Here is a 24,562-nt window from a genome sequence, read left to right on the forward strand (position 1 = left end):
TAAGCGCGCTCATAGAAAAAGGCATCCTAGTCCCATCAGAATCCCTCTGCAACACTGCTGTGTACCTCGTCCGCAAGGCAATCGGGGGTCATGGTGTTTCATACAAGATTTGAGACCCCTCAACCATATTGTGGAAGAAGAATACCCGGTAGCGGCTAACCCAGCAACAATACTCTGCGGCATCCCAGCTGAGGCTACACAGTTCACCGTAATTGACCTCAAAAATGCCTTTTTCTTGATAACACTGCACCAAGATTCACAAGACCTAACAAGTTTCATGTATCGCAACACAAAGTGTAAACACACCAGATTGCCCCAAGAGCAGTCACCATCTATTTTTAACAGGGTGATCCAGATGGATCTAGGCAACATCGAGACAGAGAGTACGATCTTGCAATATGTGGATGATATCTTCATCTGCAGCACCACAGAAGCTGAATGCAGGAAGGACTTGGTTAAAATGTTTAATGTATTAGTAGAAAAAGGATACAAAGTAGACAAGGCAAAATTGCAATACTGCAAGGAGGAGGTTCTGCACATAGGTCAACTAATATCTCAAAAGGGCAGGCATATAGCACCACAGAGGGCACAGACAATACTAAACACACCACAGCCAAAGACAGTACGAGAATTACAACAGTTCCTCGGTCAATATAATTATTGTAGAACATTGGTGTTTGACTACAGCACCTACACAGGTCCTCTGCTTACAGCTCTCAAGGAAGTCCAAAGGGGAGAGAAGCTGGGGTGGACACGGGAAATGATGGACGCGTTCAATGAATTAAAAGAAGCAATATCAACAGCACCAGTCCTAGGTACCTCTGATTACAAAAAATATTTTTTTATATTCTCACACTCTGATGGGATAATAATGAAAGTAGTACTCACATAAAGGACAAGCATGGGCCACAAACCAATTGCATACTACAGCGGGCAACTAGACCCAGTCATGACAGGGCATTTCCCTTGTGAACAACACTTAGCTGCTGCACCTTTCCCTGTAGAAAAATCACCATCAATAACTATGGGATGTTCCACAACACTTTATGTGGAGCATGCCCTCTTCACAATTCTGCACAAGCAAAAAATAACACTGACAAGACAGAGAGCAACAGGATACGAAATTATACTCTCGCGACCTGAACTAAAGTAAGGTGTAAGAATGTCAACCCAGCACATTTCCTGGCAGAGGAATTTGAAGAAGGAGAATATGTCCATGATTGTACAAAGGCTTTTGAGTACCTACATTTGTAAATATATGTCTCAACTGTTTTTATTTATGCATCACCTTGTAACCAAGTTCTCAAGTATTCTTGTAATATCTGCGCCCTTCTAACTTCGGGTTTGGTTTTGCCCTATATCAAATAAACAAACAAACAAACAAACAAACTACTAAGAGACAAGCAAAGTAGAGGAAGATGCACTCGAGGGGGGAGAGGTACAGTATATTGATGGGTCTTCAACAATTGATCAAGGTGATGGGTTGAGGAGAACAGGGGCGGCAGTGGTAAGATTAAGAGAGGATTGGACAAGCGAAGAAGTAAAATGTGTTAAACTACCTCCCCACTATTCGGCTCAAGCAGTAGAACTAGTGGCCTTGATATTAGCTCTCAGGAAAAGTGAAGGAAAAAAGGTCACTATCTATTTGGATAATGCTTATGTAATCTCAACAGGACATTCCGGCCTAGCAGTATGGTTAAGAAGGGGGTTTAGAAGGGCAGATGGCACACCAGTACAGCATACCCTCCTCCTAGGGGAACTGATAGAGGTCGTAACGTACCCAACAGAACTTGCAGTAGTGAAGTGCCAAGCACACGCTAATGGGGAGGACACGATATCAAAAGGAAATGAAGCAGCAGACTTCTGTGCAAAACACGCCTCCTATTTTGGGGAAGTGTGGGACCTCCAAGACAAAACAAAAAGAGAAGGGAAGGGCAAGATAGATGCTAATGAGAGAAGGTTATAGTCACCTACCACAGACACTGGTAATGGAACGGCAGGCAGCAGCCCCAATGACCGAAAAAGAACTCTGTGTAAAAAAAAGGGTTTTCAGTGTCTCCTACAGATGCCCTGTGGTTGCAAAACAATACAGAGAAAGTAGTTATGCCGCTTGCATTATTAGAAATAGCATTAACACAACTACACCATCCTGCGCACACAGGGCAAGAGGTGATTGGGGCATGCATTGGGGAATCATGGTTCTGCGCTGAATTGAATGCCCATGTCTCAAATTTTATCAGTAATTGCCTCACCTGCCAACAGTTTACTGCCGGCCACACACTTAAGGTGATCAAAGGAATAATACCCCGGCCCGAAGGTCCGTTCCTACACCTCTGCAATGACGATGTCGATATGATCAACGTATGGCAAGGCTACCGCTACATGATTGTGGTGGTATGCCACTTTTCAAGGTGGATAAAGGCGGGCCGTGTTCGAATGCAGACGCCCTAAGGGCGGCCACATTTCTGGTTAGAGAGGTATTTCCAAGGTGGCGGTCTGGAAGGTCCTTCGGTCTGACAACGGTCCCCATTTTGTAAATGAACTATTCCAACATATTACCACATTGTTAGGGATCAAGCATAAGATCTTGTGTGCATATCACATGCAGGCCAATGGTGTCTGCGAATGCCTCAATGGACTACCTAAAGAGTGCAAAGCCAAAACACAGCAAAGTACCAGAAAGAATTGGCTTTTTTCATATCCCTGGCTCTGTTTGAGCTGCGGAACAAACTTGGGTCAGATCACCACCTCACACCCCAGGAGGTGGTGACTGGGCACCAAATGCATCTCCCGTTAGCTCCAACCACAAGGCCCATCCAGGATTGTGAAGGGACAGCCAAAGTTTTCGGTAATGAAATGCATGAATATGTCAATTCACTTGTTTCTACCGATTAATAAACTGAACATCACTATTAAACAATACAGAATTTTACAGGAGGTACCCACAGGAAAGATGAAGGATGTCCTGATATAGATATGACCATACAGCACGCACAATCTCACTAGGAATACACTGTGATAACACTGTCTCAGCATGTTCTCTTTTTATCTGCATATGCAGGGTTCTACGTCTAATGAATGTGTATGAATGAATGTTAGAAGTAGGTTGAAAAGTTGATTTATACTTTACCCCCCATTGAACACCCTGAAGCACTGTCTTATCAATATATTCATACGCTATGAAGGCCCACACACTCCAGGCCAAGGCACCGCGTGTGTACTACCATGCGTTTATAGAGTGCATAGCCCAAACGTACCCACAATTCCCTACCCATACTTAGAAACAGATCCATAAGCAAGATTTGGGAAGGGTTATTTGCATAGGTATTGAATGATTATTTAGTGAACCAGGCTTGAAGTACTTACAAATACTAAAATAATAACGCTTTTTATCGCAATTTTCAGGCGGGCAACTTTATCATCTCATCAATGACTGGACAGGGTGGTGAGAAATGTGTATACATACTCATGGCTGTGCAACCGTTTGGCTCATGTTATCCACCGGACTGCTAGCCGCTGTCATTTGGCAGCTGTATTTGGCTCTGTTTATCTCTGCAACCCCCGATACTAACGTTCCCCCTACCCAAGCTACAAGGAGCACTATGTCAGGTGGTACGACCAGTACGGATGGATAGGTAAGGAGAGGTAAGCGTAGTGTTGGTATTGATGTTAATGGGGTTGACACATATCTCCCTGGTCGGCACACATCACGAACAACATGTGGTACAAACACATGTCGAAAAATTGGTAAGGTCACAATACGTTACAGCTGCTATGTCTGCACATTGATCCCATATGCCATGAGAGCTACCAGGACCTTTGTAGCTACAGAAGTACCAGCAACGATGGCACAATATCTCCTATATCTCGCACTGTTCCAGACACGAGGGAGATTCCAAGGAAAAACAGCAACACTCCGGTGGAGATCAAAGGCAACATACCCGTACGAGGAGAGCTTCATTAAAACATTGCCTATGTTGGATAATTACTGGCAGCACACAAGCACTATGGTACATAACTGACGTACCAGAAAAAGGAGAAACAAAGGAAGTGACATTGGATTAGGTGCCGTGCAAAAGGAACGCCAGGGAAACAGGCAGAGAACCCGGTTGCTGGGAGCGCCCCTAGATGTTGGTGTTTAGAAAAGTATATACAAAAGAAGGATGGGTAGATGGAGTGGAAGGGAGTAAGCCGTTATCGCTGACAAAAGCTGCAGTAAACAAGGTCCAGGAAGGAAAAAAATGACAAATGTCTCAAGGAATGGCCCAGGAGCGCACGCTTGCTGACATGGCTGGATAAGGAAGATGGACCATTAACAATTATCCCTCTAACAACACCAACTTTATTCTACCAACAAGACGGGGATATTGAAGTAGGGACAAACGAGGGATGCAGACGGATAGAGAAGATAGGAGAAATGGAATCAGGCACGGCAGTACCAATGATCACTATTGGGCCTGTGGGTCAAAAGCATCTGAACTACCACCAGGCAACAACACCACTAAAGGCGGCAAACTACAGAGAGTAAAACGACTAGGAAATTACCTATGGGGCAAATCAGTAACTGCTCTTGACAAGGTACCACCATCACATCGGCTTTTCGCAGGATTGCCATGTTTTTCTCAGCAATAATACACCAAACGTCTGCAAATGCAAAATAACTCCAAATGACAAGATGGGAGCTAATGATGACAATAAACTCACAGTGAACGCGTTCAACGCAATAAAGGAAGAGCGCAGAGCTATACGATTGGTGGCCTTGCAGAACAGGTATGTCCTGGATCTGCTCACAGCTATAGAAGGAGGAGTATGCGCAAAGATTGGAAGTTCCTGTTGCACGTTCACACCAGCAAACTACGAAGATAACAGGACCTTATCAGAAGCAGTATCACAATTGGCAAAAATGCACGCTAAAATGGAAGAAGAATCCAAAGGCACAAAGAAAGACGGAAGCTGGTTCTCATACCTCTGGTCCTGGATGCCGTCGTGGCAATCGGATGGCTTAAAAATACTGGCACGAGGCCTAATACTGGGGTTGGCCTCACTACTTGGGGTAAAAGCGTACATGGCAATATCTAAGACGACTGCAGAAGAAATGATCGGAATTAAGCTACTCCTGCCTGCTGAGGATGACCAACAGACAGACATCAAACGTATGGAACGAGAGAGACTACGGCAACAGTTAATGGAATCAAAAATGTATCCACCATCAATGAAATTAGAGAATCCAAGGAATCCCAAGATTTATGTCGGAAAATGGGTTTACTGCAAGCCTGGAGGAGGATGCGTTTATATGTATTGGTCATTCCAAGATCATGTAAACCACTACCAACATCTGGCTGGCATCACGAAGGTGTGGCGCCTGAGAGATGACAAAAGGAGCAATACTTTTGTGGTCGACAATTCGACCAGAGGGGGGACTGAAGAGGGAAAATCAGAGTGTCCCTTCGCTCCCGATGGGGCCCAAAAACGGAAGAATCACCCCTGACAGAATAAACATCGGCCGTAAGAGGTTGTACCAATCCTCACCGCCCCCAGGATAAGCATGCACCATGAACGGTACCCAGCCACCCAATCATACAACCCTGCGGTGGTACGAACTCTATCCAATCCAAGCAATGACAACCAAGACCGAGCGGGAGATGGTTATATGGACCAAATTGATTGATGTTCCCGCAAGCCATGCTGCAGGTCGTTAGAGACGCCATGATGACATAGCCGCGTTAGACAGGAAGCACACGTGCAACATGCACAGTCAGGAGACTCACACACCAATCCACACGAAGAACATACGTGTAAAGTTCTATGAGCTAGATGACAGTGACATACACATACAGTCTGCATGTTTATTATTTTACCACACAGGCTCGCTACAGCACCGCAGAAAAGCAAGATGCCAGAAGAGCTTGTGTATATTCTTGCAGATGCTACATGCTATTAACCATATGGATGGACAGGAGCACTCAAAGGACATGGTTAACCATGACATGCCTTTAACCTATGGATGATTATGTTGAATGAATAACCTTAGCCAAAGTAGGCCTCAGACAAATCCAGCACACTAGAATCATCTCACAGAAATCGCGAAGCTGCAAGTTGCTGTGCAAGCAGAATAGCCCTGGCAGGGACTGCAACCGACAAGGCCACGATGTTGCAACTGACATTCCTCACTCACCGCGCAACGTTGGTCCGAGCTACAGGGGAGAATATCCCAAGCTACAATACAAATCAAATCGATGTAATTCGGCCTCACCAGCGGTCTCCTCACACGTGACCCGGCCGACCTGACATGATGCCAAGACCTAGAAGCTGGGAAGACGCAGCCGTCTCACGTTGGCGACCGAGCTTGCAACAAATCGCAAATATCCATCTACAACATGCGCTAGAACTGGTCCGCTCTCATGGCATTAGTAAAAGCCCCCATTGTTACACACTGTCACATAGTTACACCTTGCTGATACACATTGTACGTAAGCAGGTATCTTGCGGGCTGGGAACAACAGTAGTCCGAGGCTTGGGGGCCCGCAACCTGACCAATGAGGACATTGGGGGATAGAGGCTGGCGGCGGGAATCCCCAGCCAATGATTGGGGTTTCTATTGTAACAATATTCAGGTAACAATTTTTAGGGAAGGTCCAAGAACACCACCTGACACCGTATCCACCACTAACAACGCACACTACATGTTCATATACTGGACCTACCCCTCTGGGAGCCAACCCGGAGTGGCGTTAGGTTCAGGGATGGGTTTTGACAAGTGACGCTGATTGTGACATCACACAAGTCCAAAAAATGGCCTGCGAGCCCAAAATCTGCAAAATGTGCCTGCACTGGATTTTGCTCCAGGCGTATGATCCATGATGGTTTGTCATAATAAAACAGCAGTAACCCTTTGCTCCTTGTGCGGACCTCAACTTCTTTGGGACATTGGAAGGAGTTAGGGCTTTCCGAGAGCTGGAGGTCCATGGACCCTAGGTACGGCTCTGCCGACCCCAGAATTTACCCTAACAATAGTTTTTTCTTTCTTTCTTTTTTCTATGTTATGTGATGATTTTCCTTTCTCTTTTTCTTTTGCTGTTTTTTTTCTTATTTAAAAATGTATGTATGTGTAAAAGTTTATAACTATATACACAATAAAAATGAAAAATAAAAGAGGGCAGTGCTACTTTATACATAGCCTAATCTACCCAATGGTGCTCTCTGTCCCTCCTATCTTCTCTAACTGCTTTTCTATCGACTATCTTATCCTTTTACTAGGTCTAGTAGGAAGAAGTTCAAAAGGGATATCCTGGTCTCCAACCCAGGCCTCCCCATCGCTGATACCTACACCAGTGCTTCCTCCGACAGACCCTTACCGACATCCTCTTTGTCATTCCCTCCACACGCCTATGGACCCCATATGGTCTCTGCTCTCTCTTCTTTTAACTCTTCACCCTTTAATGGTGGCACCCGATGGGAGGCCCTCCTTGCCCCCTTTCACTCCTCCAAGTACATCACTAATGTTTACCTAAATGGCATGGTCTTTGTCTAAGGCCCACCAGCCAACCTTCTTTTGACAGACGTCTCCCACGCCTTATCAACTTCCTTTCTTCTCCTACTCTCCCTTCTTTGCCCTCTCTGGCTCCTCTGCCACCCGCATCCTATGCCATCTCTACGTCTGCCTCTTCTGCTTCCCTGGCCAACCTGTTGTCTCCTTCCTCTGCCACCTCTCTGGCTCCCACCTCCTCCTCTCTGGCTACCTTGTCCTCTCCTCCTTCCTCCTCTGCCCATCCTAGAGCACCTTCAACACTTCCACAGGGTGTACCTCTGACCTGTACCCCTCCATGGAAGTCCTTCAAAGGGGGCAACCTGCTGCACATTGCCACTCTCAACTCTCGCTCTGCTGTCAAACAATCCTCTGACATCTTCCGTCTCCTGGAAGAACTCAATCTGGATGTTCTCGGTGTGACCGAGACGTAGTTCATGGCCAGCTCTGTCACAAGCTTTGACACTCTCCTTCCTGATGGCTACAAGATCCTCTCTGCACCAAGAACCAACTGTCCTGGTGGGGGTGTAGCCATGATGTTCCCGGAGTGGATCCTGCTTCCATCATTCCTATGCAGTACTCGTCCTGCTTTGAATGCCTAGTTTGCAGGCTCTCTCTCTCTCTACTGGCCTTTCTCTCACTGTGGCCACTATTTACTGGCTGCCCGGCCAGGTAGCCTCCTTCCTTTCTCAGTGGGCGGAGCACTCCTCCCCCTCCTCGCCTCTACCTCTCAACTTCTCCTACTCTGAGACCTTAACATCCACTTGGATGCTTCTTATTCTCCTGCAAGACTCTCTCTCTCTCTCTCTCTCTCTCTCTCTCACGCTCTCTCTCTCTCTCTCTTTCTCTGTCTCTGTCTCTGTCTCTCTCTCTCTCTCTCTCTCTATTCTTCCCTCTGGCTCGATTCACTCTGCAGGGCACACCTTGGATTTTCTGATCTCTTCAGACCTCCCCCTCTCCAACCCTCTCACCACTCCACTCTCCTAAAGTGATCACTTTCTCCTTTCTTCCCATCTCTCCCTTTCTACCCCTCAGGCCAAGCCGTCTCCAGCACTCCCACCTACCTTTTCGAACATTTGACCCATGAAGCGTGTGTCAGTGGAGGCTTTCACCTCTACTTTCTCTCCTCCTTCTGCACCTTTGGCTGACTCTCACCCTGATACAGCCCTTTCCAACCTTCATCTTTCTATCTCTGACACCCTTGTAGTACTTACCCCTGTAAAGATCCGCTTGAAGCTCAAATACAAGTGTAACTCCTGGTATGACTCCAACCTTGCCACCCTCAAACTCAAGTGCAGGGTGGTGGAGAGGAAGTGGAGGGCACAAGGTGCACCCTCTGACAAACTAACTGCCGCCTGCTCCAAAGGCAGTACAGATTCTCTGTCCTCGCCAAGAAGAGATCTCGCATTCAAGCCTGCGTCTCTGCGGCATCTAACAACTCGTCTGAACTCTCCAAAATCTGCAAGGAGCTAGCCAATCCTGCTGCAGTCTCTAGCTCTCCTGTTTCCTCCCAGACCCTCTGTAAGGCCCCTGGCTCCTCATTTCATCACTAAGACTCAGGAAATCCTGTCAACCCTCTCTTCCTCTTCTTCATCCTCCTCCACTCCTGACTCTCTTGTGGCTGCCTTTCCTCCTCCCTTCTCTTCCTTTCCCCTGTTCACCCCTGACAACGTTTCTAGACAAGTCCGATCTATGAAAGTCTTATTAAAACAGGTTCTTCCCTGTTCCTCCAGAACCATCAAGGACCACATTGACACCCCTGCTCTAGCCTTTGCCAATTTCTGCAATCACTCTTTCGCCACTGGAAGCTTCCCCTCCCCCCTGAAGCACTCCCTTGTGCACCCTCTCTTAAAGAAACGATGTGCTGATACTTCCTCTCCGGCTAACTATCGCGCGATCTATATCACTCCTTTCGTGTGCAAACTCTTGGAAAAGCTGGCCATCTCTCACCTTAACCTTCGCATTGAATATGTTGGTTGTCTACATGACCATCAGTCTGGCTTCAGAGCGGCCAGAAGCATGGAAACTGCTCTCCTGAGCATCTGTGAAGACCTGCTCTCCAACTTGACTCTAACCAACCGTCTGTCCTCATTCTCCTCAATCTTTCTTCTGCCTTCGACACGGTTCACCATGCCATCCAGCTCAAGCGCCTCCATGATAACCTGGTACCTCTCTGGCCTGGTTGACCTATTTTCTCACTGACCAACCCTCTCAGGTCCAACTCAAGTCCTTCCTCTCTACTATCTCTCTACCTGTGGTGCTGCCCAAGGGTCTAATCTCTCTCCCTGGCTGTTCAACAAATACCTGGCTCCTCTTGCCCACCGCATCGCTGCTCTTTGCTCCAACTTTTGGATGATGCCCAGCTCTCCTTCAGGCTCCCCTCGGTCACCTCTACTCCTTCTCTCATTCCTGACAGTCTGTCTGCAATTCAGGAGTGGTGTGCCACCAATGATCTCTGTCTTAATGCCAGTAAGACGGAGAGCCTCCTCACCAGAACACCAGCTCCCTTCTTTCATCTCTCTCTGGCCGCCCACTCTGGGTCCTCTTCCTGCTCCAAACTGTGAGGGGAAGAAACTTGGGGTAATCTTAGACTCCACCCTCTCCTTCTCTCCTCACATCTCTGACATCTCTAAGAAGTCAAACTATCAACTCACCTCCTCAGAGGTATTCTTCATTTCCTCACTTTCCCCCAGAAGCTCACTGTCTCCAGAGCTCTGGTCCTCTCAAGGCTGGACTACTGCAACAGTCTCTTCCTAAATCTGCCTGTCTCTACTCTTCGCCCTTTACAGCTTATCCAGAACAGGACTGCATTGTCCTTGGCCTCAAGCCCAGGGATCATATCTTTCCAGCACTGAAATCTCTTCACTGGCTCCCCGTGGCTGTAAGGATCAAGTTCAGGACCCTCTGCATTATCCACAAGGCTTTCTGGGGCCTGGGACTGCACTACCTCCAACTCTCTCTTCCTAAGTATCTACCTTCTCGAGCACTCTGCTCATCCACCTCCAACTCTCTGAGGGTCAGTCGCTTTTCCAAGCAGAGAGTTGGGGGAAGATCTCTTTCTTCGCCTGGGACCTTCCTCTGGAACAGCCTCCCTGCCTCTCTCAAACTTGAGCAGAACCATCTACGGTTCCAGATGCAACTCAAGACTTTCCTCTTCACTTCCACTCCCCTGCTAATGACCCGTCTCTTTCATGCACTGGTTCACCTAGCCACCCTATGAACCTGGGCCCAGGTCCCTGCCTGTCAAGTTGCAACTTGCACTGCCTCTTGGCTCCCCAAGAACTTGAGGTCTGTATCTGTTACCCTACAGTCCCCTCTCCCTGCACTTGTTGGCCACCCGTTGGCTGCACTTTCTGATTACCTGCACTGAGACACCCGCTGGCTGCACTTTTTGATTGCCTGCACTTCTACCCCCCTCCTTTGCACTTCGCCCCTTTCCCTTCCCTGCGCTTGTGCGATCTGAATGACACAAGGCCTAGTAAGATTGTGGTTTTGCCCTCCATCTGTTTCCCCCTCCTTGTCTTGTCGCGCCTAGAGACACATGTGTACAGGCGCGTTATGAATGCCATATCATATCATATATCACATAATATAGAAGAGAGGACTGTTAATTTCCTGTTGCACCACCAGATTACATGATACAGTGACCATGTGCTAAAACTCTACAATATGGGGACATTTTGAACATTCAAACAGTACTATTACTAATACATACAATTCTCAAACCTATCACGTTTTTCAGTAGAAAACACATCGTCTCGGGAGGATAGCTCAGGGGCAACGTGCTCGCTTTGGAAGCAAGACGACACAGACTAATACAGGTTTGATCCCCGGATCCACGATTAGAAACCTCTGGGTATTAAGCGCATTATAAATAACCAATCATACATCATATCTAAACCAATCGTTAAACATACTGAAATGAAGGTCCAATTCATATCAAATTTAAACATGCAATTCAGAGCTCTAAGTGCAAGTGCAGAAAATAAGTTAAAAACATTGATCTCTAATGAAGTGTAAAATACGTGACTTGTTGAAAGTTGCAGAGACCAAAATAATTGCAAACGCGTGTATCATTCATTAGTTATCCACCAGCACTAGAATCCAGCCCATATGGGCAAAACTTAATAAAATAAAATACAACAAATTAATTCAGCTAACTAATATAATTCCACTCATGGTATTTAATTCTGAAAGACAAATTGATCCTTGTCTTCATTTAAACACTTAGGTTTCATGGTTTTCATTTTAATTATGAGTTTTGACTCAGGTTGACGCAATTTCAGCTCTATATTCCCTTTTCTCATATGCTCAGGGATATTTCATTCCAGTTACGTCACAATTATGCACTTCAACAAAATGTATGGTCAAAGGATAACTAATATTCCCATTTTCGATGGCTTTGTAATGTTGCAAGATACGTAACTTTAGAGACCCTATCTTGGATGCAATATATCAGACCACATGGACATATAATCAGGTACATAACAAACTTGGTTAAACAAGTTATTATAACATGATTGATTATCCATGTTTCCAGATAATCATCATAGGGCAGTTGGTTACAAACCATTGCATGATCACACATCTTGCCATTTCTAAAATGTGTGTTGAGTTAACCAATTTGTGTCATAACACGGACTATAAGGCAGACTTTTTTGTCCTTCAGACTCAGGGGTTAGGATAAAGTTATTTGAGGAGTGTTACTCAAGAGTTTTTTGAGGTGCTCATCACTTTGTAAAATGGGCCAATGTTTAGTCAATATCTTCCTAACTATGCCCGCTTGATTACTGTATTGCACGATGAACCTCATATTACAACCGTCATGCACCTGTTTCTCCTGTTTGTTCAACATGTCATTCCTATCAATGTACATCACCTTCTGAAAAGGTTTCTTAATCACATGACAGGTATAGCCTCTAGCCAAGAAGCCATTTTCAATTGATCGCAATTCTGCCCTGAAATCACAGTCTCTAGAACAATTATGTTTGGCCCGATACAACTCTTCAAAAGGGATACTGTTTATGAATGGTTTGGTAACTGTTGCCATGAGGTATGGAAGTAGAAGACTTAGTTTTCCTGAAACCTAGAAGCCATTTGAATATTTGCAACATAACATTTAATATCAAGGAATATCAATTTTTCAAAACTAGTGGTCATGGTTAATTTCAAGTTCAATTCATTCTCATCCAAACAATCAAAATTCTGGTGCAAAGTTGCTTCTGGTCCTTGTCAAAGTACATCATCATTAAAACAATGCGATAGCACCACATGATTATTGAATTTGTCAAACTTTTCCGACCATGCCACAGTTTCCTCCCACCAACCCATTATCATTATTTGGGTGTTTATTCAGCGCATACCTATCTTTGGAAAGCAACAGAGAGCTTAAGAGAGTAATTGTGGAAACTACAGGAAGGGTGGAGTTATTAATGTTGCTATAGCATAGAAGCAGCGGCCAAGAAATGATGGAGAGAGGGCAATAACTCAGAGACTCCAAAAACAGTTGGCTTGTGCCAGGTAGAATTTGGAACAACCACTGGGTTAATAAAAAGAGGGTACGGTAGCGGTGAGCAAACCAAACAGTGAAACACATCAGTGGGCCTATGCTGGTACGGGTGAACACTTGCACTGGCTGCGGCGAGCTGGCAAGGGGGAGGAGCTGTTGCCAGAGAAGAGGGTATAGATTGGTCCAACGAGTCCAGTCCACTGGAAGTGCAGGGATGAAAAGAGGGGGAAAGGGTTCTCAAACGGGCAATTGCGCAATGTGGCCAAATGCAAGATCATTATGCAGCTGTAAACAATCAAAGCGCTCTATACCCATGCATTTGTGTTTGCTGATTGCTACATGCCATCCAGCCACATTCCAGTGCATGCATTTTGTTGTCTGTTTCACAGAATGCCTTCAGAGTCCTGAACACAACTAAGCTTTGCCATCAATGTGACTCTACTGCCACCAGGAGTAGAAGGATGTTACAGTGGCCCTGCCTAATGGTTTCCCTGGACCAATAAACCACACTAGAAAGGTAGTGGTAAAAATGTCAAATTGTACACTGGAAGTAGAATACAAATATAGATATTTCAAACAAAGAGAGTACAAATAGCTAAATGTACTATTGTACTGCCACCTACCCACTACTAGCCTACAACAATGTTCATTTGCTCTTTATGACACAGGACTTATGTTATGTTTTAACCTACCCTGGCTCTGAGGCCATTCCCTATGTATGTGTGAGCTTGAGTCCAGAATGTTTTGTGTGGTGCATTCCATGTAGAATGTTATGGTATGAGTGCCAAGGTTCTCCCTCTGCAGTTAGAAAATGAACTGGGCAGAGGGGGACCGGTGGATGCTTCCCTCCCTTATGTATTTATCCTGCCTGTAACTTATTACCTGTGACTTATGTACCACGAACCCACTAAAGTCTCTTAACCCAACCTGGTCTCCTGGCTCATCATTGCAACCCCTCAACTTGCGTTGTAACACTGGCGACGAGGATTTTGGTGATTGAGGTGTACCTGGGGCTGAAAAGCAGCAAGAAAGGACAGAAAAGAAGCAAACCTGTGCCAGAAGGAATATGGTGCACAGGAAGTTGCCCACCAAAAAGGAGTGAGGAACCAGATGGGGCTGAAAAGCAGCAAGAAAGGACAGAAAAGAAGCAAACTTGTGCCAGAAGGAATATGGTGCACAGGAAGTTGCCCACCAAAAAGGAGTGAGGAACCAGAAGCATCCACCGCCCCACCCCCCCACCCCCCGGACCCAAGGTGAGCGCGCCCCATGTCCTGCATGACTGATTAGTGAGGGACATTTATAGTGATTTTGGGGGTCAGCGCTGCTCACTTTCATTTGTTCTGCATCTGCCACAGCAATGGCTTCTTAATATATGAAGGCATAGGCGCATTTTTAGTTTGGCGCTTCACAAGAGGTCAATGGCGTGTTATTGGCAGAGCAAGGGGTCGGGGGAACAAAAGAGAGACTCTGCTTATCAGCAGTGCAAGTGGCTCCAGCGATAATGCGCATAGAAGTAGCCGGGCATTTGACATCACGCCCACGTTCATAAGACTTTTACAAGCTGTGTTTGAACATGCTGTAAAAAGGAGCGGCTGCAAGTCATATTAACACTGATTAGGAGTTAAAGGCGCAGCTGGATTGACTGTTCATTACCTTCGGCATTACTGGAAAGTTACATGTACTGCAATGACTGGAAGATGCATTTCAAGGCTATCAAAATGAAAGCGGCAGGCATTTATTTTCTATTAGCATTTCCATTTTGTCTGATCGGATCTTCAGGAAAGTGTTTCTGCCTTTCGATTTTCTTGAAAGTGTAATGTGCGAACTCAAAATGTTTTGCCTTATGTACATTGCAATTTTTTTTTTGTGACATTGCCATTTTATTGAGCTGATATTTAAGAGTTGAAAGCAACATGCAATGTACCCATGCAACGTTTCTTTATATTGTAAATGCAAAGGCCATCACATGCTAAAATGTTGTTTGGAAAATGAAAATGAAGGCAATGCATCACGTTGGGAATGTGATATATGAAAACATGGGTCACATTTTGCAGGCATTGTGGTGTAGTTTTTATGGTTTGTTATATGGCATTCTATAACATGCTTCTGGGAAAGGAGTTTCCTGTTTTTTGTGCCAATAGCTTTGGCAGGAGTGTTGATTTACAGTGGCCATGTGCTGTGGGTCTCTTTATTGGTGTTGGTGCATCATTGTAACAATGTGGTGTTGGCATTGTTTGGGAATGTGGTTCCCGTATCAGTAGCTCCAAATTGATTTGACATTGTAGCAAGGATATAATGTTGCATGGTGGCGGTGGCAAGCCACGCATGGTGGCCATTTAGTGACACAGCGCCACTGACAGTGGTGTTTTGGTCTTGGTGTACCTCATGAGGTAGCATGTGAAATGCTCTGTCCAGGCACATTGCCACTGCTAGTGGTATTTGCGGTAGGGTGCCACTACATTTAGGGTCAGTAGTGACTATTGGTCAAGGTATTTCATGGTGCCAAAAGTGGTTTTGGCAAAATGTTTTGGATTATGTTGAATTTAGGCAGCCAATAGAAAAGTTACCTTGTGAAATGTCAAGTGTTTGTTTTCTTTATGCACTAATCCAAATTCTCTCCACAGGCACATTAATACAAAGACTCTGCAAGCATTACATTTTGAACTCTTATTGTGGCGCAACTAAAATTCCGGATATTCAAAATTTGTAATGCTGAATTTGTCTTGTAACTATATGGATTTTAGGAGTGTTTTGGGAGAACTGCATATCTGTATCATAGTCACTTGAAAATGTTTGTTCTCAACCTAATTTTGTTTCCACAGTAATTTTAAAAAGAAAAGTGGACTCTGCAAGAATGATTTTGGGACTCGCTATGGTGATTTACTTACATGGCTTATATTCCCAAAAGTCATTCTGAATTCGTTCATTAATTGTTTTAGGAGTAACTGTGTGAGTAATTAAAGTTGACCACCTGAATGATTGCGGTTGTATGGTTGTCTGAGTGTCAGTGTGTGATGACACGCAGTGCACTCTAGTTGCAATGCTATTAGGCATCAGAACTAAGGTGCCTATGTCTTGTGCTAAGCTGCAGCGGGCAGTCAGTAGAGTCATGGGTAAATGCTCAGGTGAGCATTGGTTGTTCGAAGTCTGTGGCCAGGTTAAAGACCTGGTATTGTGTTGGCACACTGCTTGCGTCAATTTGTTGGTAAGTAAATTTTGACCTTTTGGTTGGGTATCAACTTTGGTTATCTACGTCATCGATATTGTGGTTGGTGCCCAGCAGTATGTTATGTTGAGGCTCATTGTGCCTCAATAGGTTTATGCTTTAGGCAGATAGAGGGTTTAACCCTGTGGTTTCTTCAGGAAGCTGTTGTTGTTGGTGAAGGGTGATACAGGGTTAATGAGGTGATGCAGGCGGTTAGGATTGCTTATATGACTGTGGGCTGGTCCCCTGTGGATGAGTTCCATAATTGGCCATTATGGTTCTGGTGAGTGTTTTTGTAGTGTTTTAGCTATTCATAGCTATATTATGGAATTGGTAGGGAATAGCATTTTGCTTCAGTTGTTTGCAGGATGGGTTTTGGAAGAATATAGTTCTTTGAGATTTATGTGTTCATTTACTTCTTCCCCTGCTTTTCTCCTTTATTGTATTGTTATGAAAGGGGGGAGATGTGTTATGTTTTAACCTACCCTGGGTCTGAGGCCATTCCCTATGTATGTGTGAGCTTGAGTCCAGAATGTTTTGTGTGGTGCATTCCATGTAGAATGTTATGGTATGAGTGCCAAGGTTCTCCCTCTGCAGTTAGAAAATGAACTGGGCAGAGGGGGACCGGTGGATGCTTCCCTCCCTTATGTACTTATTCTGCCTGTAACTTATTACCTGTGACTTATGTACCACGAACCCACTAAAGTCTCTTAATCCAACCTGGTCAACCTGCTCATCATTGCAACCCCTCAACTTGCGTTGTAACAACTTACAATCATAATAACATTAGCTGGGATTTTGACTCCTTCAATTACTGTCTCGTTTTCCAGCAGACGTGCAGTGACGGGAGCTGTAGGGTATAACCGCAGGGTTTCCTTAAGAACCTAGGTGAGTAAGGAGCAGACAAGAGAGTCAATAATTAAATCATGTAGCATGCAAGGAGCAGTGTCACTATATGTCACTATATGAACATTAGTATATGTCCTTAATGCAGGCATTGCATGTCACCCAAGTTAAATCCTTTGAATGAAATAACTACATGTTATATCCAAACATATGGCTTCAAACTCAGTCAATCTCAACATTCTTGGTCTTTGGGGCATTATATTACTCCTCAAACTTGTTGCATTTACTTTAGGACTCAAAGTACCAGAATAGGTTTAATGTTCAACAATGGGGTGGCTGTAAAACTCAACATCTCTGAAGGCTCCTGCAGCACCAGAAGCGAGCTGCAAGAAGTAAAGACCCAGAATGCCTGCCTTCTCCTGCCATGCACCAACACTCTGCATCAGATGTGCCTTATCGCACCTTCACCTGAGGAAATAACTGAAGACCTACTTCTTCTAGGAACAGCTGGTCACCCTTTGACACCCAAATAACTCCACTTGCCCCCACTTTCTTCACCTCGACTCGCCATAGCCCCTCTCTGTAGTCTCCTCTTTTGTGTGCGGTGCTCCATTCCTTGCTAGCTTGAATATGTGCTGTATACATCCCACGCATCCAGGGACACAATATGCAATGATTTGTGAGCCCCACTGGCCTAGGATGTGAGTATTGTAACCACTGCCAATGTGCATTTCTTCTTGGCTTTGTCATTTCTACTGCAGTATGGCTTTGTAGTGTTGGAACCACAATTCCCAATGTGCAATTCTTCTCTGGTGTGCGTGGCTTTGTTGGTGTCGCTGTGCTTTTAGAATATGTGAACCACAACCTTCAGTATGCAATTCTTTCTTGATTCCCTTAGCTTTGCCAAGTTAACTGAACCACAGTGTTGAGGTGTTGGAACCACAACTACCAGTATGCAATTCTTCTCTGGTTACCTCGGATTTGTCAGTGCTACCATGATAGGCTTTTAGAGAATTGGAATAGCAACTCCTAATTCATGATTCTTCTCTGCTTCCCTTGGATGTCTTGGCTTAGGGTTTTGAAGTGTTGGAGCCACAACTCACAATGTGTAATACTTCTCTGCTTCACTTATCTTTGTCAGTGCCAATGTGCTTGGCCTTTGGAGTCTTGGAATCACAATTCTCAACATGTTATTCTTGCTGGGGATTCCCTTTGTATGGCTTGTGTTATCCTATTAGCTACGGGCCTAAACTGCAACCTGCTCATTTCCTCTCTGGTATCTTAGTCTTTCAGCCTTATTTCACCATCTCTTTAAGGTGGATTATTCTGGGCCTTCCCCATTGGTCACTTCCTCTATGTCGCAGGTTATCCTGCAAAAGCTTCTCTCTCTCTTTCCCAGTAATCATCTTTACCGCATGCTTACTCATAGCATGTGCCTGACTATACGCTTCTCTCCCTTCAAGTATCTACTTTCAAGGTTGTTGCAGACTTGCCAATCGTGTAGCACTTCTTTCCATCAGCATCGCTGCAGCGTCTTGGTATCTCAGCTTTCATGTGTTCTGGGTAAGCCTTGGATTTTTAGCAAAACTGCTGCCTCCTTCCACGTTCTTCCAATGGTCTCTGTGAGAAAGCTGATCGTGTTCTCCCACCTACTCTGCCTGGATCCTCTAGTCAGTTGGTCATGGAAGGGCCATCGCTTTTGGATCCCGACCCTGGGGGTGGACAAGCAGGGTAGGATCGCCTCAGTGGAGGGTCACCGGGGATTGGGAGGAGAACACCCAAGGGCGAGACATGGTATTCCCCCTTTTCCCATTCCAGCTCAAAACCTTTTCCGTCAGCTTTCATGGGTTATTTCCAAACCCATTATTTCCAACAAATACTTGGAAGAGGAAGAGGCAACCCGGAGTAGTGAAGATTTCCCATAAAAATAACATGGGGATTGTAAGGGAATCCGGCTGCAGAAAGAACTTAAGTTTTCCCATTGATAGACTCAGGCAGAATCAGGCATTTACTAATTATCACTCACACCCGACTCCACAATGTTTTTTCAACTATAAAAGGTTTTGTTCTACACAGGTGAGAGAGCGTCCTGGGGACGTTGTTTGGACCAGGGGAGCCACGGAGCAGAGAGTAGCAGGAGCTATGGTCCCGAGGAGAAAAGCGTCTTGAGACATTGGGCCGGGGGTTTTGAGGGGCTGTAGGGTGGCTAAGGAGCCGTGTATCCAGAGAGCCGGAGCGAAGCATCCGGCAGGCTGCTATTGGCGGTCAGAACATTGCTTGTTCCCTTGGGAGGTGTGCCGGCCATGTGATGAGACCCTGACCTCAGGCCCATACATTCAGAAGGGACCGCTTGTCAATGCGCTGCTGCCCGGGTGAGTCTCGTGAAAATAAGAGAGAGAGAAAGAGAGAGACAGAGAGAGAGAGAGAGAGAGAGAGAGAGAGAGAGAGAGAGAGAGAGACGGAGAGAGAGAGAGAGGGAGAGAGAGAGGGAGAAAGAGAGATAGAGAGAGAGAGAGAGAGAGAGAGAGAGAGAGAGAGAGAGAGACAGAGACAGAGACTCAGGAGAATGCAGCTGACTGAAGCGGAGCGGGCGAAAGGAATGCAGAAAGCGGCATGAAGCGGAAAAGAGATTAAGGGAAACAAGCAAAGCGATTTAAATTGAAAGAAGAGGGACAAGGTTGGAAATCAAGGAAAAGTAAGAGAAATCAAGAAAGCAGAACGCGCAAGGGGCATGAAGTGAAAGGACTTTATTAAAGAGGGCACAAGTGACACGAAAGGAGACAGGCGGGTGCAAGCGGCCCGATAGAGTGGAAAAGTGTGCAAGTGTGCACGGGAAAGCTAAGAAAAATGCCAGTGGGCACGGGAAGGACAATTTGCATTGTCTGAACTATGGAGAAGGTCCTATGAACAGTCCCGTCTGAATGACCTTATTCTTTGGAAGCTGAACAACCTACACCTGGTGAGAAGACTACCTGAAACCAATCCTAGTTTCCTATTTTTATTGAACCACCACTTTCTTTGCTTTTGAAAGACTTCCTAAACATATTTTTCATATTTTTGTCAAAGAGTGAGGGTTAGCATAGGCTTAGACACAGACTGATTTTTATTTTGGACTTTCAAACTTTTATGGCCCTTAGAAACATCAGTTAGGGCAACCATCCCTTTAGTGTTAGGGCCAGCTAGGCATTACACCAACCCAGGAACTTTAGCAAATATCTTTGGTCTGTCTCTCTCTTGATAGCATGCCTGTCTCACATCTCCTACGTGACTTGCTCTGTGCTGCATGTCACTCCTCCTTTCTGGCTGTCTTCTATTTCTTTGACCCAAAGATCCACTCATGGGGTCACATGACCATACATAGGAAAGAATGATTTGGCTTTTCTTGGATTTGCAGCAAACTGGCCTACTTCATCACTATACAGGTCAGCCATTAAGAAAATCATGTTACAGACAACAGCTAAGTTAGCCTACAAATAACACCACATACATTAAACTCCCACCTATGCCTTTCTTTCTAGAAAGAGGTGGGACGCTAGACACTTCTATTAAGGAAATCAACAATTTTAGAACTTATCATAGAAGGCATTCTAGTAAGATGCTCAGCCATCTTGCCACTTGCCTCCGACATCTGTGTGCAGCTGCAGTCGCATGTCCTAACCACAGAACTGCCAGTGTAATCTTTCATTCTTCTGTGGTCAATACATCATTTACCAAAAAATTGCATATTAATAACAACTACTATCATAGAACTCAGAACACAAATAAGTGTTTGCTTGAGTGGCGATCCAAGAAAGAATAAAAAACACTTTTTTTTTTCAAGCAATGTCAGTTGGGACAAACACACACCTTAGTTTATTAGAATATAATATTCTAAAAAGAACGTAAAGTTTATTCTATGATTCCTATGAAATACCTGTAAGAGAATCAATAGGAAATGGTTGTATGGGTTTTTTGAAACAGGGTAATCGGAAGATAGTTGAAGATTGCAAAGAGAGCAATGTGTGATTTTTGCAAGAATGCAAAAAATAAATTGGGCTTAAATGTGGAATGCAGTGTAAAATAAAAACAAGCCTCTGAAATGATTATGACTCCTGCCTTCTTCATAGAAAAAGGGAGGATTAAGAATGAAGAAAGTTGTTAAATAGGTTTAAAAAAAACAGAGTTAAAAAAGTAATTATGCTACTTTTAGTAAAAAATAACCAAATCCTAACATGATAATTAAGTAACAATGTGAAGTAAAATGTTAAACTCGAGTATGCTAGATTTTTTTGAGCAGGAGGATCTGCATGCATCACCTAACAATGGAAATTCTGGATTTCATTTGCAGCCCCTAAAGAGCAGAGTAGTGGCCCGTGACATAGTTAAAACCACTGATGTTTTAGAACAAGGTTGTCAGATTAATTTAAAAGAGATTTATAAAGTATTGAATAATTTGAGTGAGATCATATATAATTAAATAATATTGAATTTTATCAAATTGTAAGACAGCTCAAATATGAAAATATTGTAATAATAATTGGTTATTTCTAACACGTTTCATACGAAGGAGGTTTCTAAGCGCTGACCCGGGTTTCGAACCTGTGTTGCTCTGCTTCTTCTTGCTTCCTGGACGAGCGCATTGCCAATGAGCTATAGTACCTGTATTAAGGGCAGAAGCTCCAGATTAACTGATGATGGTCCTGTTAAAAATCCTACATTTTATTTAGGCTGAAAAGCTGACTCCAGTTTATAAGATATGTTACTTTCTAGAACTAATTCCTAAAAATCGAAACGGCTGAATTACGATAGCAATGTTTAAAGCTGGGTATAGAGTTAACCCAATGAACTATAGAATGACTGTGTTACAAGATGTTCCACCAAAAAGGTTCTGTGAACATCTTTCGAGTCATTTATCTGACTTGGTGCAAGAAAATGTATGTATGTCTCCCCTACAGACTGGTTTTATGAAAGGGGTCTCTACTATGATTAACTTATTCACGAGTAACCATCTTATTTTCAAATATACACAAACCAAAAATATACTAACTTTATTGGGGATTTATTGGTTTATCAAACACATTTCTGAAAGTGGATAGGGACACTTTATAGCACATAGGGCAACATAAAAAGCTTATATTTATTAATTTAATTACATTCCATTTTTCGTCCGAAGTTCAAATTATCACATTGAGGATTTTCAGATTAAATTACAATGGAAAAATGGTTATAACAAAGGATGCTTTCTCGGACAGTGTGACAGCCCCGGATTTTCAGCAAAGTACTGCAAATGCCACTTTCAGGACATGGAAACTAAAACGATTGTGAGTTCGGAGATAGTGCAGGTGTCTCAATGTAAATCCTCAGTGGCCATGGAGAAACATGGTTTCATAAAATCCCTCGAACATCTTCAATCGAGGGGAATGCAAATAGACCTCATAGCCACTAACAAACATATTTCAATAGCCAAGGCCATGAGAGAGCCGTTTCCAAACATTCGTCATCAATTTGATGTATGGCACATTGCCAAATTAGTGAATACAAAAATCAAAGCTGCTGCTAAAAAAGAAGGGTTCGGAAAATATTTTAAAGCAGTCTCAGTATTTCAGCAACTATCTTTGGTGGAGCTCCAAAACGTTTGATGGGTCTGTGGAAATTCTACTTGAAAAATGGTGCTCATTGATGCACCACTGTTCCAACATTCACTCATGGACAGAAAACCATAATTTTCACGAATGTGCACAAAGACCGTTATCAGAGGAGCAGGAACGCAAGAAGAAGTTGGTTGGTGCCATTTTAACCCCCACACAAAGCTCTTCAGAAGATTGTGTATGACAAAACTCTTTCAGGAGACCTGAAGGGACTCACAGAATTCTGGAGGTGTTCCACAATATGTGCCTGAAGTACAGGCCCAAAAGGTTGCATTTCGGCACATACGGTATGCAAGCCCGAACATTACTAGCTGTATTAGCGCATAACAAGAACCTAGGTAGCGAACAATCGAGAACTGCCGGAAACTTTGGGTTGCTTCATTACACCTTGGCCTTTGCAAAACAAAGCAAAACATGGGTGGCAAAGCCAATATACCAGGAAATGGGATTCGATTTTGTGAAAGATCTCACTTTGACTGTGTTGGCCATGCATACTCATGGAATGGATCCTGATTTTGTTCCTCGGACACATAAAAGGCCACAAAACATTGCAAACGTGCCCTGTCCACCTAAAGCTGAACTTGTTGAACATTTGACTTCCCGGTATAAATGATTTGCAACAGTGTTCTTAATGTGCTCACTATAACTTTTGGGATATGTTCCCCAATGTTTCTACATTATACACCAACAATGGAATGCTATTAAACTCGAATTTCAATGCTATAAAAAGTATTAAGCAGTGTTTAATTATGCAGATTTAATCTGGTTTATGATTCATTAATTTATATCTTTTTCCTTCCCTTAATTTATATTACTAGTCCTCGAACGATAACATACATGTCCGTGGTTGCTAGGTGCCTGTGAATCCCACTGCTAGACCCAAACCACATCCACACATGCAATGCATGGCTCTGGCGTTGATGGCCTAAATTGTCTTTTCAAATGTATCCTCTGTCAACTTTTTGTCTGGCTCTTTTCCCCTTTCCCCCCTCATCTGGACTTGCACGATCATCTGCCCTGCTTGGGTCCTCAGGATATAGGTAGATGTGTGTTGCTTTTGGGAGAATATATTACTACATGGGATAAGGGCTGTGATGTGTTTCCATGACTGATCAGGGCACGGGAGGGTCAGATGGATATCAGCATGAAACGAACTGCGGAGTCTCAGCGGGTGAGCTCAGGCCTGGCGGGGTGGAGGTTGTTACTGCATGGAAAGTTCAGTGGAGATGAATGGGAACTTGGATTTATGACTTGTTAGTGTCTCACTCTATCCGCAGAGTACATTCCTCTGTGAGAACAGGGCGTGCGCATACGTGGCGATGGGGAGGAGATGATGTGGGCTGGCTGAGCGAGGCGCTGGGGATGGGAGAGCTGCATTTGTACAGAGAGGTGGATTTTCGGGCCTAGTAGAAAGATGTCATTCGGCTATTTCAAAATGGTTTCCTAATGCTGGGCTTCAAACTATAGTGTATGTGTTATTTGCAATGTGGTGTGGTGTACCAGAATGTCGGGGGTGGAGGGGTTGGCTACGCCTCCTCCCTTGGTTATTACATATGTTATGTTTCGAGAGTGACGAACGAGGGGAAAGGTGGGCAAGGATCGTCTAATTGCCAACAGTATTAAGATTGTTTGCTTACAATGTTGTGGTTTGTTAGTTGGAGCATATTGTGAGGATTATTCATCGACAACCCGCAAACACAACCTGTATGCAGGCTAGTGATATCTAAACCACTATGTCCCATGGCATATCAGTATGTGCTATCAAAGTTGTATTATTGGATGTGCCGTGTGCAGAACATTTTCCAAAGGGACTTGGTTCGCTTGTCGAAATTTGATGTTGCCAGTTCCGT

At 44.3% G+C, this 24,562-nt stretch overlaps 1 pseudogene; it reads right to left on the reverse strand.

Annotated features, from left to right (window-relative positions):
* The window catches only part of LOC138526944 (cholesterol 24-hydroxylase-like), a 309,525-nt pseudogene that overhangs the window by 162,295 nt on the left and 122,668 nt on the right, over positions 1-24,562 (reverse strand).

Source organism: Ambystoma mexicanum, chromosome 14 (assembly GCF_040938575.1).
Source record: "Ambystoma mexicanum isolate Mex_15411 chromosome 14, UKY_AmexF1_1, whole genome shotgun sequence".
NCBI lineage: Eukaryota > Metazoa > Chordata > Amphibia > Caudata > Ambystomatidae > Ambystoma > Ambystoma mexicanum.